The following is a 14,772-nucleotide window of genomic DNA, read 5'->3' as shown; positions in this document are numbered from 1 at the left end:
CCAAACTGCAGAGAACAGGGTGGGTACCAGGAAGTTGTAGGAAATATGATGGAATACATAGAGTTGGGTTAGATTATGAAGGTCTTTGAAAACCAACCAAAAGAATTTAGATTTGATATATGGGAGAAAAGAAGACACTTATTTTTTTTGTGGAAAATGCTATGATGGAATTGTTCAGGCTGAATTGGCATTCAGTAAAGGTTGTCATCACTTGCAGGAATAGTTTGAGTGCCAAGTATCTGATATCCTAGACTAAAGAAGTAGAGAGGGAAAAGTATAAACATGTGATGTGCAGGATAAAGGAAGACATGAACCTTTTTTTTGATTGGGTGACTGAGATAAAAGAAGAATCGTTATCAGAAATAGGGAAGCCCACAAGTTTGACTGGAGGTGGCTAGGGAAACCCAAGAGGATAGTGGTAATTTAGAAACTCATGTTCTGTCTCCCTGACGCAGTGAAGGCTCCAGGTTCAGGGACTTGGGCATGCTGAGGCATGGCCTCGCACAGCTTAGGGGAGAGGCATGAGCAGACAGATACAGCCTTAGCAGGGAGTCAGGAGTCAGGAGTGCAAGGGGGCTGGATGCTTGGGCATGTGGAGGGCAGGCTCCTTGATGAGATTCAGTGCAGGCCTTTGTGATACTTTCTCAGGCACAGGCTGAAGGGAAGATCAAGAGGGCTTGAGCCTTGGTAAGAGAGTAATAAATGGGATGTGACTAGCGGAGAGCAGGTCTGGGTATTGGGGTCTGGGAGCTGTACTGCTTTCAGATGGAAGAGAGAGAGAAACTAGAGCAGGGGAGCGCTACCATACAATGACATTTCACTCTCACACCTCTTTTTCCCTTGTTTTTCCTTTTGCTCCCTTCCATACCCACTTTATACCAGTTTCTTGCTCTTCCTTGATGCATCCTGCATTTTCCCACATAGGTGAAGTTATTCCATGTCTTCTCTCCAGCCAGAGTTCCAGGCCTCTCCATCCATACCCAGGTCTTTCTGACGATAAATTTTGTCCATTCTGCAGCATATTCAACCCGGAGCTTTCTTTCATGAGAACTATTCTGATCGTTCTGTCTCTGGGCTCACACAAAATAACTTGATTTCTGTCTTTCTAATAGCAGTTACTATGATCCATTTTGTCTTATAGTTATTTTTGCATATGTGTCCTATACTCCCTAATAAATGTTAAGCTTCCTTGTTGTCAAGGACTCTGAGAGTTAACTTTACATCTGAACATACATATGATAATATTACAGATATTTTGATGAGCCAACACAAGGAATGAACTTATTGCCTTAAAATAATTTAATACTGGGCTGTAAACTGAAAAGCCTTCAGAATCCAGGCAGGTAAATTCACAAAATTGCCGATCTGATCTGGGAATGGTGATTAATTTAATAGTGCATGGCCTACGTAAAGGCTTTCCAATTCAAGAATTTTATGCCAAGATAAATTAAACTAAACAAAATAGGTTTGCCACCAGATTAGTCTGGACTGAAAATTTGAGTCATCTCCTCTAGTGAGGTCTCAAAATTTTGATTGGGTTATTTAGATAACAAAACATCAACAGCAGCCTATTGGGAGAATTCAAGATCATAATTGAAAAATAGGATTGGATATAGAGATTGAGAATAAAGCCTGAAATCTCTGGTAGTTGTTTTAATGTTCATTAACATGGGACAACAGTGGTAGCCATTAAATAAAGAGAATATCAGTAACAACTTTCATATTGACGTAATTAGTTTCAAATTGTCATTCTGTGCTCCCTAGAAGCTCTTCAGGAGCTTGCTGCCTTCTCAGAGTTTCAGTTAGCTGCTTTACTGTAGATGTAACTGCTATATCTAGTATATGCCAACCTCTTTGTATTAGTATCTCCAAATGACAGTGGCTTCAAGCCTCATCCATTGTAAATGCAGGGCTTCCAGTCTTTTTAAAGAATTTTGTTCCCTAGATATTTCTGATTATGCCTGGGAAAGTTTAATTCTCAAGTCTTTTTATGGCCCCACTTGCTTCCTGCCTGTTCTCGTTACTCTTGCTGTTTCTCCCCATGCTCCCTGAACCTGCTCACGTCCTACTGCAGAACTACTAATTAAACAAGGGTGTTCTGGCCACTTCAGCAGAACTAGAATTCAACCGTGATGGAAGGTCTAAGAGAGGAATGTGGTGCCATAGTTGGGAATAGGGGCTATATATTCACCAAGGGCAGAGAGAAGCAAAGGAAGCTTGTCTGCAGATCAAGAAAAATGAAGCACATGAGTGAAGAGAAGCAGAAAAGAGAAAGTACTGGGTTCCTGGGGACTTTGCAGCTTTTATTTCAGGCCTCAATTGTGTAGTCCTGAGCCTACATGAGCTACCCTTGGGTTTCTTCATATCCTCCAAATCCCCACCGTAAATTATCTATTTGTTTTGTCATGCTATTTACTTTCCCTTTCTATTTCTAACTTTCCCCACACTGATATTTTTAAAATTTTCTCCAGGAGTGATACATACAAGGCACATATATTATACATAAAGTCCTTATGGCTGCAAAAAAAAAAGGCTACATAAAACAGTTCGTAAAAGGAGAATACACATTTTGACTATGATTAATTACAGATCTAGAGATTGCCTGCAACAGATTTATTGAGGAGGTTTTTAGAACCTCTGCAGATATTCAATTCTTTAGGATGGGGCTGGCACCAGGGATTCTGTATTTTTAAGCTGACAAAAGTTGTCAGACTGGCATCTGCTAGTCTTAGAGGCATGCCAACTATATATTCATTTAGGATCTTATTTAACACAACAAACGTTGATCAAACGCCCACTGTGTCCTGATTACTGTATTGGGTTTTGATGGCCATTACTTTAATTTTAGTGGGGAAATAGAGATATTACACATAAGTAAGCATCAAATGTTCAGCTGGTATGATGGACTGAGATGAGTTGTCTGAGAAGACGTAAAAAAATGATCGATATGGGAGCAGAAGTGTTGAAGTACTATCACTTTATTACTTTAATTATCAAAGAATCTGAATTACATGCCCTTAACTCCCAGAAGAAATCCTTTTCCTTGATTTTGGTCTAATGGTTTAGAAGCCTTTAGAGTTAGCTAATAATCTGGTTATTGATCTACTAGTTTGTAACTTTTACAATTTTATAATCAAAGACGCTTACTACACGTTCTATAACTTCCTTATGAGAGGGTCAATGAAATAAATTTATTCTGTAATAAAATGTTAAGGAAATTTTGACTCTGAAGACAAACTCGCCTTTTTCCTTTTCTAAAACAACAGGAAATGTATAATCTGGATTTTCCTTGTCCTTTTTACTCTAATGGCCAGGAAGTTCATTGCTGCATTTAATGTGTCACTTGTATTTCCTCATTTTTGCCTGCCTTGTCGCTATGTCTATTTTCCCTCTTGTTCTGACTGGGTTTGTGCCTGTCTTTTATGGTTGTCTTTGTTTTAATTTGGATTTGTGCATGTGTGTGTGAGCAACAGTGAGAGCGAGGGAGAGACAGAGAGTGAGGGAATGAGTATGAAGATTAATATTATGAATTGCCTCAAGTTATACTTGGAGTTGGATAAGGAATAAATCCTGAGAAGTGTCCTCCTTTGTTAAGGAGCTGTTTTGATCAGAATCCTCATCATTCAAGTTATACTGTGACTCTGAACTGAAGTCACAATTTAAGATGAAATTGAAGTTCAAATATTGCTTCATGATAGTTTCATAAAAGTACTTATGCAATCTTTACACAATTGTATCTTCAAATTGGAAAAAAAGTCACTTCATATAGCTAAAAATACAATATTTGCTGATTTTGCTGAGTACTTTCCTCTGAATGAATCCCATAAGACTTATTCTTGCATGATAGCTATTTCTCTAGAATTCATATCCTGTAACTTACAGTCTTTATTCATTCTCCCATCTGAAGATCTTTGGTAAAGCAAACTATAGCACCCATATCAGCTGAAAACCCTTTGTGTTTAAATTCTGAATGTGGCAGAATGAAGATTGAAATCCAGATGCAGCACAAATATTGTGACTAAAATTGGAAATGATTAATTTTATGTTTTCCTAGGTGTTTGGTCCTTCTTGGAAAGTATTTTACAAGTATACAATTTACCTTGGTTATGTGCATATTTGAATGAATTAAAACTGACAATTTAGGTTTTCACTTGCTTGACAAGATGTCAAAATAGTGTTTGGTACTTTATTTCTAGAAAAATATATTACATTATAATAATATTAAGTATTATTCAAATGTCGTTTTTTGTTGACTCATAATAGTGGATGCTTTATAACAATTATGTGTATTACAACATGTAATAATCAATAAGCTTTAAGTCCTGAAGAGATAAAGAATTGGTTCTTCAATATTCTAATGTTTCAAAAGAGTTTAAATCAGACCTTGAGATTTTTTTTTTTGTAGTAGCATTTAATCTTTATTATGTAAGGAATTTTTATTTTGATGACAGCTATAATTTTTTAACTTTGGGGAGGAAATATTAGTAATTTGGAGGAACTGCTACTTAAAACACTTCCATTTCATAGAGAAGGAAATAGAGGGTCAGAGAGTTTAAATGTTTGGTTCAATTTTGTACAGCTTGCTAATATTTAAACCAAGATCGGTCCAGTTTAAAGTCTCATTTCTTTCTATCTCCATCACCATGTGTTGCTTCCCAGGTGTGTCATGTCATGAGAAATAAACACATGTCAGAACCTGTAGAATTCTGAGTACTGGGAATTCTTACTTCCTTCTCCCAACATGCCTTTCCTAAATGGAAAACCTTTGTGATACTTGTCAAAAGAAAAAGCAAAAGAGCTTTTGTCTCGGTTTTACCTCTAGGTGTCTGTGTGATGTTGGGAAAGCCACTGTAGTTTCTTTGTCTTTGAATTTTGGAGGTTAAATCTGATGATTTCCAGGTTTCATTTCAACATAAATTCTATAATTCAGAGAACCAAGTGAAAAGGAAATTGTAGCAAGAAGGGTTAATGGAAGAAGAGAGTATGACAGACTAGACTGTTCACAAGATAGCTAGAGTAGCAAACACAATGAAATCTCATTTTATTTGATTTTTCTAGGCAATGTCATCTTGCCCATGACTTTAATAATAAATTTTATGCAATCTCCCCCACGACCCGCTCCACCAAATGTATACCTCCAGTCCAGGCTTTTCTCGAACTCTAGTGTGTTCAACTTATGCAGTATTTCCACTCAGATGTCCCAAAGGAACCTCATGCTCAATTTGTCCAAAGTGAAATTCATAGCATTATTTTCTGCCTCTTCCCTATTCTCTGCATAGACTGCACATGCCTGAGACACTGGAGTCACCCTGATCTTTATTTCTATTACCCCTCTTTTCATGTCCATTTCATTAAGCCTTATCAATTTTATTTCTAAGTAGTCATGAAATCCGTTGGCTTTTTACCATCTACTCTTATATTACTCTAGTCCAAATTATCATCTCTCATCAGAACTATTGCAGCTACTCCTAGCTGGTCTACTCTGGCCTCATCTTCCCTTTCTCCACTGGGCTGCCACGGTGGTGTTTTCAAGTTGCAAATCTGACTCATTGAAACCTTTCTTTCATGGTGGCATGGAGACCCAAATCTTTAAACAAGATCCCTTACTAGCAAAATGGTTCAGACCTTGCTTGCCTCTCAGACTTCACCTCATAGCACTCTCCATCTTGCTCTCTTGGTTCTAGGCTCAGAGGCGTCTTTTCTGTTCTTGTTATTTACTGTCCCTCCTCTTGTCATAGGAGTTTGAGATGTCTTTTTTGTCTGGAATACCTTTCCTTTTCCTTTTGCCCAGTTTAAACGGACTCATGTTAGGTTTTGGCTAGGTTCCTTTATGATATATTCTAATTAAACTCTAAACTACCCTTCAGAGTACTTTACTCCATTTTGTAAGTATAAACTCATTGGTGATTGTATTTGATCAACATCTGTGTTCCATATTATAATGTAAACTAGAGGAAGGTTCCATGTGTTTTTACTTTGTAGCCTAAGAACCAAAACCAGTGTCTAATAGATGTTCATTAAATATTTGTTACATGGGTGAATAATAATTGTAACTTTTAGAGGGAATATGTGCCAGTATTGAGAGTTGTGCTGGTTTGAAAGGATTATGTGCCCTAGAAAAGCCATATTTTAATGCTGATCCCATCTAGTGGAGGCAGCCTTTCTTTTAATCCCTATTCAGCACTATAGGTTGGAACCTGATTAGATTATCTCCATGGAGATGTGACAAACTCAATTGTGGGTATTAATTAGAGGGAGATGTGACTCCACCCACTCCCCTCCAGGTGGCTCTTGATTAGTTTACTGGAATTCTTTAAAAGGATAAGCATTTTGGAGAGAGCATGAGATCCATTGAAGATGGAGTTCACCAGCCAGCGACCTTTGGAGATGGAGGAAAATGCCCCTGGGGGAGCTTCATGAAACATGAAGCCTGGAGAGAGAGCTAGCAGATGTCACCATGGTTACCATGTGCCCTTCCAGTTGAGAAAGGAGCCCTGATCATCATTGGCCTTCTTGAACAGAGGTATCTTTCCCTGGATGCTGTAGATTGGACATTTCTATAGTCTTGCTTTAATTTGGACATTTTCACAATCTTAGAACTGTAAACTAGCAACTTATTAAATTCCCCTTTATAAAAGCCATTCTGTACATCGCATTCTGGCAGCTGCCAAACTAGAACAAGGGTACTTTGGCAACATATGTAAATTATTTGGATTTTTTGATAAAATTGTTTTGGTGCCCTTTAAATCATATCCAGGTAAATAAAAAGTTTCTCTAGAATTAAGGAAGTTATTTTTATTTACAATTTAAATCACATTAAAAACATAGACATTAATTCCTTTCCTTTTCTTTGAGGTGGATATTTGAAGCAGTTGTACCTCGGGCCCTGTGGAATCCTATTTGTTAATAGCAAATTAAATATAGGTTACATTCCTACTGAGTGCTGGGCTCTTTTCTAGGCCTGGATATATAGAGAAATAAGGTATAGTCTCTGTCCCCGAGGCGATAGTAGTGAGGAGACAGACAAACAAATGAAGGGAGATAATTTCTATGATAAAGATCAACTGTAAATGCTGTTCCAGTGTGTGGAATTGAACCGAGGATCTGAGAAGTTTCTTGGTAATGGTGACATCTGAGCTTAGTTGTAAAGGATGGCTCATAATTAGTCAGGAATAAGGGGGTACTTATGAAAACACTAAAATGAGAAAGGGCATGGTAAACTTAAGGAACTTCAGCAACTGCAGAATGATTTTAGCACAAGGATGAGGTATTTGGGGAGTGTGGGGAGATGAGCGTGGAGAGGAAGGCAGAAGAAGACAGATTACATCTGAAGGAGTCAGAATTTTATCCTGAAAAAAGTAGGGAGCAATTGATAAATTTTAAGTAGGGAAATAGAATTACCAATTTCTGTTAACTGTGACGGAAAATTTGAAAGTATCAGTTTTTCAGAGAATGGAGGCATGGATGGGGCTGAAGTAGCAATCTAGGCAAGAGATTGTGGAGGCCTATGCCAAGACAGGGATGATGGGGTTTAAGAAAAAATAAAATATAAAGGAGTCTTAAGGACATAGAAGGGGCTTCATCACCAATTCAGTGTCAGCAATATGGTATGGGAGAGTGAGAGGGCATGTGAGTCAAGAAGAATGCACTGCCTACAATGACTTACATATTTATATATTTTATATTTATAACCTTGCAAATAAATACACAATGGTTTCTTTCACAGATGGCCTGGGAAAAATAGGTGATTCCCTCCCTGACATGCCTCTCATTCTTCCTAGATGTGGATGGGGAAGAGAAGATAAGTTTGGGGCATATTGAGTTTCGTATACTCATGGAACATACAGATGTCTAGGAAGCTGTTGGGCATACAGTTCTGAAATTCATAAAATACAGGTCTGGGGTGAAAGTATACTTTTGAAGATATAGCAACAAATAAATGAAAGGAAAGAATAGTGAACTCTCTCTTGGAGTGTCAAAGAAATAAGAAAAGCAGTGGGCCAATGATGAACCACTGTGGAACAGAAATTCTTAAGGATGAAGAGAAGAGTTGGTCCATACTTGCTTACTCTTAGATCCTGGCCATAGAATGATTTCATTCGGTTCACTTGGAGCATCAATGGAAGCAGATGACAGGAGAGATGTTGTGGCAAACCATAATGGCCTTGTGTAAGTTACTGGCAATTACCTTGTGCCATCTGTTGAGATTAAGTCTTAACAAAGAGAGCAATTTTGTCAGTATATAGACTCCAAACTTTTCACTAATCTGCTCTATCTAAAATGGGCAATACCCTGTATACTGTGAAAGAGTGGGAGAAGGTATTACTGTGTTAATCGTATATAAGCTTAAAACCAATGCTTGGCCAAACCTTAGATATCTCTTGAAATAGCCACTGCCACTACTCCCCCTCCTCTAAATTAACCTAGTTGAAAATGAAACATGTTTACTAGTGTGATGCTCCATGCTTTGTCAGGGTATTAGTACATTCTCATATTTTGGACATAAATAATTCTACTTTGCTATATCAGAGTGAAAGTAAGACTTCACCTATTGGGTGATTCCACATCCTTCAGTGGATTGACTATGCAATTACTTTGTCTCTATTGTAAGCCCAGCAGGAAATAAACCAGAGCTCCCTTTTTCAGTTCCCTGTAAATGGTGTAGGCTTTCATTCAGCTTGAATTTGACCATGCCTGTGAAGCAGCCCACTGAGATCAGAAAAGTCAATGGGATTGCCTGTTGGCAGCCATCGAATAAAAATGTCCCCATTAAACCAGGTCATTTAATGTGTTCAAAGATTGAACTTATTGAATTGATTCTCAGGAGTCCGAAAGGCAGGTGCCTGCTCTCGATTATGAAACATTCTAAATACAGAAGAAAATGGTCAACAGTTAAATTCTAATCAGCTATTTCTGTGTTTCATATCTTTCTGTCTTTTATCTTTTATTAGCTGAGAAGGTTCTCTATTGCAGTTATGTTGATAATTGATGACTTCAACTCTCTCCCACTGCCTTTGCAACTTCATTCCATTCCTTGTCTGTCACAGCATTAAAATATATTCCAGAAGTTCTTAAAGCACAAAAGCAGAAGAACTGTGCTTTTATATCTGAATAACCATAAGCATGAAAGAGATGAAATGGTCACTTTCAATACGATACATCATATCAGTAATAAACTTGCTGCCAATTGGCAAGAGCAAAATTTGTGACCCAGAGTTGTCTAACAGTCCTTGTATTGAGTGGGTAAGACTGGCTTCAAGTCTGGGGGTTCAGAAAGGAGGTGCTGTTGTGTTCTTCTGGTGTTATCTAGCTGAATATTTTGTATTTTAAATGAATATGGTGGACATTGGAGATGACTCTGAAACTGGAAAATAAGAACATTAGACACTTCCAATGCCCCCATTTAGTTATCGTGTGAATTGCAATAACATCCTTGAGTTCTTTTTGTGCAAGTTACTCAGGTAAATCAATTTATTCCCAAACTCAGTTAGACCATTTGCCCTCCAAAAATCTCCATTCCAGCATGGAAAAATTCTGTCCAATGACATACATCTTTCTAGCAAATTCTACAAATAAGACTCTTCTCTGACTACCAACAGCTCTGATTTCTGGAACAGTACCATCACACTATCCCTTAACTCAGAGCATCATGACTTCTCTCTGTGATGGTCTTGGTAGCAAAAAGCATCAAACACAACTGAATCATTTTGTTGCTGTGTAACCAACAAGCTGTAAACAAATCTCTGGATTGTTCTACTTAGGATTATGAACAGAACTCAAAGTAAATCATTAACAATAGATAAAAGTACATAATTTACTGTGAAAAGTAGCACTGGACTTGCAGAATATTATATTTCTGTCCGAAAGCAGCTGTCTGGAAAACATTCCAAGAACCATGTAGATGAACTTGTAGTTCTGTCAACCCTATTTGGGAATTTGACAGTATCTATAACTAAATGCAGGGTCAGTGTGCAAACACGTAGTCAGAATTTTATGAAGAAATATTGAACTTCATTAATGCTTTAACTTCCTTTTTGGAATCTGGTGAAAGAGGAAATTGATATAATTTATTTATAGTTCCCAAAAAGCATCAATACATTCCCCTCCCCCCCCAAAAAGGACTAAACATGGCAGTGTTGGGACTATTTTAGTATAGCTAAGGAATAATATAAATGGCAAGAAATGTAGTGCAGAAATAAACAAACAACTTTCTGGAAATCTGGGAAATCCCAGCTGGTGTTGAATTTTACCTTGGTTAGCATTTAAATGTTATCCTCATAGGCATCTGGAATCTTCAGATTTACGAATGATGCCAAATCTTACTAAAAAATCAAAGTCTAAGCCAAGAAAGAAAAAATTCAACAGAAGAACACCAGAATATATCAAGGTCCCAAAAGTTATCAAGTGATAAAGTAAATAAGAAAAAAGTAATACATTTATGAAAAATAATGCAAGGTAGTGTTTTGGGATGACAGGTTCAGCATTAATAGTTAGGATTCATGAAAGAAACCAGAGGATCACCAGTTATTGAATATCTAAAGTCACTGTTTCACTGTACTTCTTTGATGAACAAGACCACACAGGATCTTGGATTAGGTATTGAGTATAATTTGGGAGGGAATTGGATAGTTGGAAAAAATCTGTCCTACCCATATACAGAATCATATATGCACCCTCAGAATTTGGATTATTTAATCCAGTTTCTAAATCAAACCTCAAGGTAGACTTATAGAATTTTAGTAAATGGAGATCCCTTGAAAAGGCAGCTTTGGACATAGAAGAGATGTTAGTAAATTATGTAGCGTAAAATTAAAAGGTAGGGACTGGATTGATGGAAGATGGCGAAATAGGAAACCCCGGGAATTAGGCCCTCCACTAAAACAACTATTAAACAGGACCAGATACAAAAAGAGTTGAGGGATGGAGGGGTATAGGAACAGTGTGTGTATATGCTATTGTAGTCAGGTTGAAATCAAATCAAACATGATTGATGTATGTTTGGGATATCAAATTATAACCCCGTGGTAACAACAAGGAAAATGTTTGAGAAATATTTCCAGATAGAAATGAGATAAGGCTCACTATGATAAAATATAAGTAATCAAATAAATATGAAAGCAGGTATTAAAAGGAAGAATTGAGGGGCAAAATAAAATGTATTAGACTTATACTAAATGGCAAAATAAAAGGCATTTAAATTGGAAAGAAAGAAGGAAAACTTTCCCTATTTTCAGATGACATGCAATCCTATGTACATAAAATCCTGAAAATGCCACAAGAAATTCCTAAAGCTAATAAATGGGTTCAGCAAAGTGGCAGGGTGCATGATCAATGCGCAAAAGTCAATAGTGTTTATATACAGTAATAATGAACAATTAGAAGAGGAAATCAAAAAAGAAATTCTATTTATAATCGCAACTAAACGAATAAAATATGTAAGAGTAAATCCCAACAATGATGTAAGGGCTTGAACACAGAAAACTACAAAAGATTGCCGAAAGTAATCAAATAAATAAACATATGGAATAAATAAATAAATGGAAGGACATTCCATGTTCATGGATTGAAAGACTAAATATTGTTAAAATACCAATTTTACCCAGAGTAACTTACAGAATCAGTCCGAATCCAATCAAAATCCCCACAACCTTCTTTGCAGAAATGGAAAAGCCAATCATCAAATTTATATAGAAGGGTTAGGGGGCCTGATATCCAAAGCCATCTTGAAAAAGAACGAAGTTGGAGGACCCACACCTCCCAGTCTTAATATTTATTGACAAACCACAGTAACTAAGGCATCATAAGACTAGCATAAGTACAAGCATAGACCACTGGAATCTAGTCAAGAACTCAGAATTGGGAAAGTGAGTCTTTTCAGTAAATGGTGCTGGGAAAAGAAATGTATATTCAGGCCATTGCGTTACGTAATGGTTTCTTCAACTTTATACCCAAAGCATAAGCAACAAAAAAGAAAAATACAGTTAAGGTTTAAAATGTACAGTTTCTATTTGGGATGATGGAAAAATTTTGGAAATGCATGGTGGTTCTTCAAACATTGTAAACATAATTAACAACACAATTATATATTTGAATATGGTTAAAAGGGGAAATTTTAAGTTGTATACATATGCCTAGAATAAAAACTTAAAAAGAAAATCTATGCAACTATACAACATAAACAGTGAACCGTAAGTTAAACCCTGAACTATAGTTAATAGTACAATTGTAAAAATGTGCTTTCGTCACTTGTAACAAATGATTCATATCAATGCAAGGTGTTAATAATAGGGTGGTACATAGGAATCCTGTATTTTACACTTCACTGTTCTATAAACCCACCAATTCTCTAAAAATATTTCTTTTAAGAATTATAAAATCTAACATGTTACCTAGCAACAAGTACCTCTGTCAAAAATATATATGCATAAATTGTTCAAAACCATTTAGATAACTCACGAATAATGCATGCAAAAATTATAAACAAGAAAAAAAGTGGGGTTTTGGACTTTATCCTTATTTTTTATGTTGATATCCCACTGGGCAATTCAGAATTTCTTATTGTATCTGGCATATACAAAGAAGCCAATAAATAGCTATTGTTATAGTTATTACCATTATTATTATCACTCTGATTTTAGACAATCTCTTGTCTATAATCAATTTCTTGCAGGACTAAGGGATACTTATTCTTGATGCTCGGTAGCATCTGATAAAATAGTCTTCCTAGCAGGTGCTCAAAATATTTTGTTGAATTCACAAGTGTTACTTTCATTAACTAATGATTCTCCCCCACGTTCTCAAGGTGCCTTTTAGCCATTAGCACTCTTTAATGTATCCTATCTTTTATTACAACAAATAACTGTACTTATCAAATTAACATCATCTAGGAAGATAAAAAGCTAGTTAACTGCTCTTTTAAAACCTTGTTTATTTGAACTTAAGGTCGTTACACATTGATATTGATTTTTCCCTTTAGATAAATCACATTTTTACTTTCTTAAGTAATTTCTTTGTTTATATGCTGTTAATACTCAATGGATTGTGCTATCTGGAGTATTACTGAAATAATAAAATAGTGATTGTCAGAGGCAGTCTTGCAAATTTGTTTTAGGAAATTTAACTCTTGCAGGCATATTAAAATTTCATTTTGTAGTAATTTACTTTGGAAATTGTTTCTCAAAGATATTGATTTTTCTTTCTAAAGCAACAGATCTGAAAAGCTTAATTCAGTTCATTGGTGAGTTAGTTTTTAAAAATCCTAGAAAATGATAGGTTACTAAAGAGAAGCCTATAAAAGGGGAGTGCTTTACTTCTTCAAATTAATACATTAGCATTCCTTTATTTTGAGAGGAAATCAAAATTAACCTAAGAGGTAGACATTTAGTTAGGAAGATACTGAAGTCTTCATTATCCTCAAGAATGAATAGATCTTGATGACTAAATTGTTAGCCTGGATTCTTTTTGTGAAATAAGACATTAGTGCACAATATGCTCAACGTGCATGTATAATTTACGGTTTTTATCCTGATGACACCACCTGTTTTTCTCTTCATTCCCCTGTTTCTCTTTGAACATACATAAAAGGGCCCCAAATGCTCACCTCCCAGTAATGCTAGGAGAGAGCGCTGCCTTATTGCTAGCCTGCCCAGTACCAGGCCAGCCTGCACCAATCATTCCTTCCAGACGATTTTCCTAGCTCTTTGTTCTTCTTTATGCAATTTATTTTACCTGATTTAGTGTCCTCGATGGCCATGCAAGATGATTCTTACTAGAGGCTGCAATCATCTGGGAACAAAAATAATCCCTCCTTTCCATGTGCATCCTCCGTAGGACTCAGTGCCTCGCATACAGTAGACACTCAGCAAATGTTAATGACTTCTCAGAGGAGAGGATACCCCCCCGGGCACTGGGTACATCCACAATAAATGTCAGTTCCCAAGCCATTGGCAGTGGAAAGAGCATTTAACCTAATTATTTGCTATATTGGCACCAGCACTGCATGATGCTTTGATCTCAGCTGGGAGCACTAGAAGATGACAACCCTGCTTTACCATCTATTACTCGCTTAGATGGGTTTCATGATGGAAATGGAGCACAATTTCCAAATTCTTTCAGAGTGCCAAAGACACTGTCCATATAAGATTTATTATTTGTTTTAAAGTTAATTTTCAGAATATGGTGCATGCCCGTAATCAAATATAAAATTTCCTCACAGCCTGTCTTTGATTTTTGTAAAGAGCATATACTGGTGGTAGAAAGACCTGGATTTCAGTTCTGTTTCTCATGTTGCAAATGAGAACTTTATATTTTGACTGTATGCTCTGGCTCTGATGCTTATATGAATATTCATGGATTTGGTTATGACAACAACCACAATGATTAACATTTATGAATACTCACACTGTATTAGGCAATTAGTAAATATTAACCCCTTAGAATTATTATTTTTATATAATTCTGAAAAGAATATACTAGAGTGCTTAGTTTAAAGATAAGTAAATGCAAGTTCAGAGAAGTTAAGTAACTTGCCCTAGGTGGTACAGTTAGAAATTGTGAAAGTAACATTTGAACCTAGGTTAATCTAATACCTATTCATATGTGTGTTTGTGTGCTTGTGAATGTGAAACACCCATCTATTTGTATATACATATATGATAGATAAACAAATAGTTCATCTCTATATATTACATGGTTTCTTAGTCTGCACTTCTTGTTCTTTCCACTTTGAAAAACATCATAATCTGATGTCATAAAATAATCTAAATTCTTCAT

General features: G+C 36.3%; 1 protein-coding gene across 1 annotated transcript in view; it reads left to right on the top strand.

Annotated features, from left to right (window-relative positions):
• RGS7 (regulator of G protein signaling 7) overlaps window positions 1-14,772 on the top strand; it is a 532,876-nt gene that overhangs the window by 273,332 nt on the left and 244,772 nt on the right. The gene's annotated exons all lie outside the window — the stretch shown is intronic.

This window comes from Tamandua tetradactyla, chromosome 7 (genome assembly GCF_023851605.1).
Source record: "Tamandua tetradactyla isolate mTamTet1 chromosome 7, mTamTet1.pri, whole genome shotgun sequence".
NCBI lineage: Eukaryota > Metazoa > Chordata > Mammalia > Pilosa > Myrmecophagidae > Tamandua > Tamandua tetradactyla.
The sequence above is the reverse complement of the archived record's forward strand: the minus strand, read 5'-3'. Positions and strand labels throughout refer to the sequence as shown.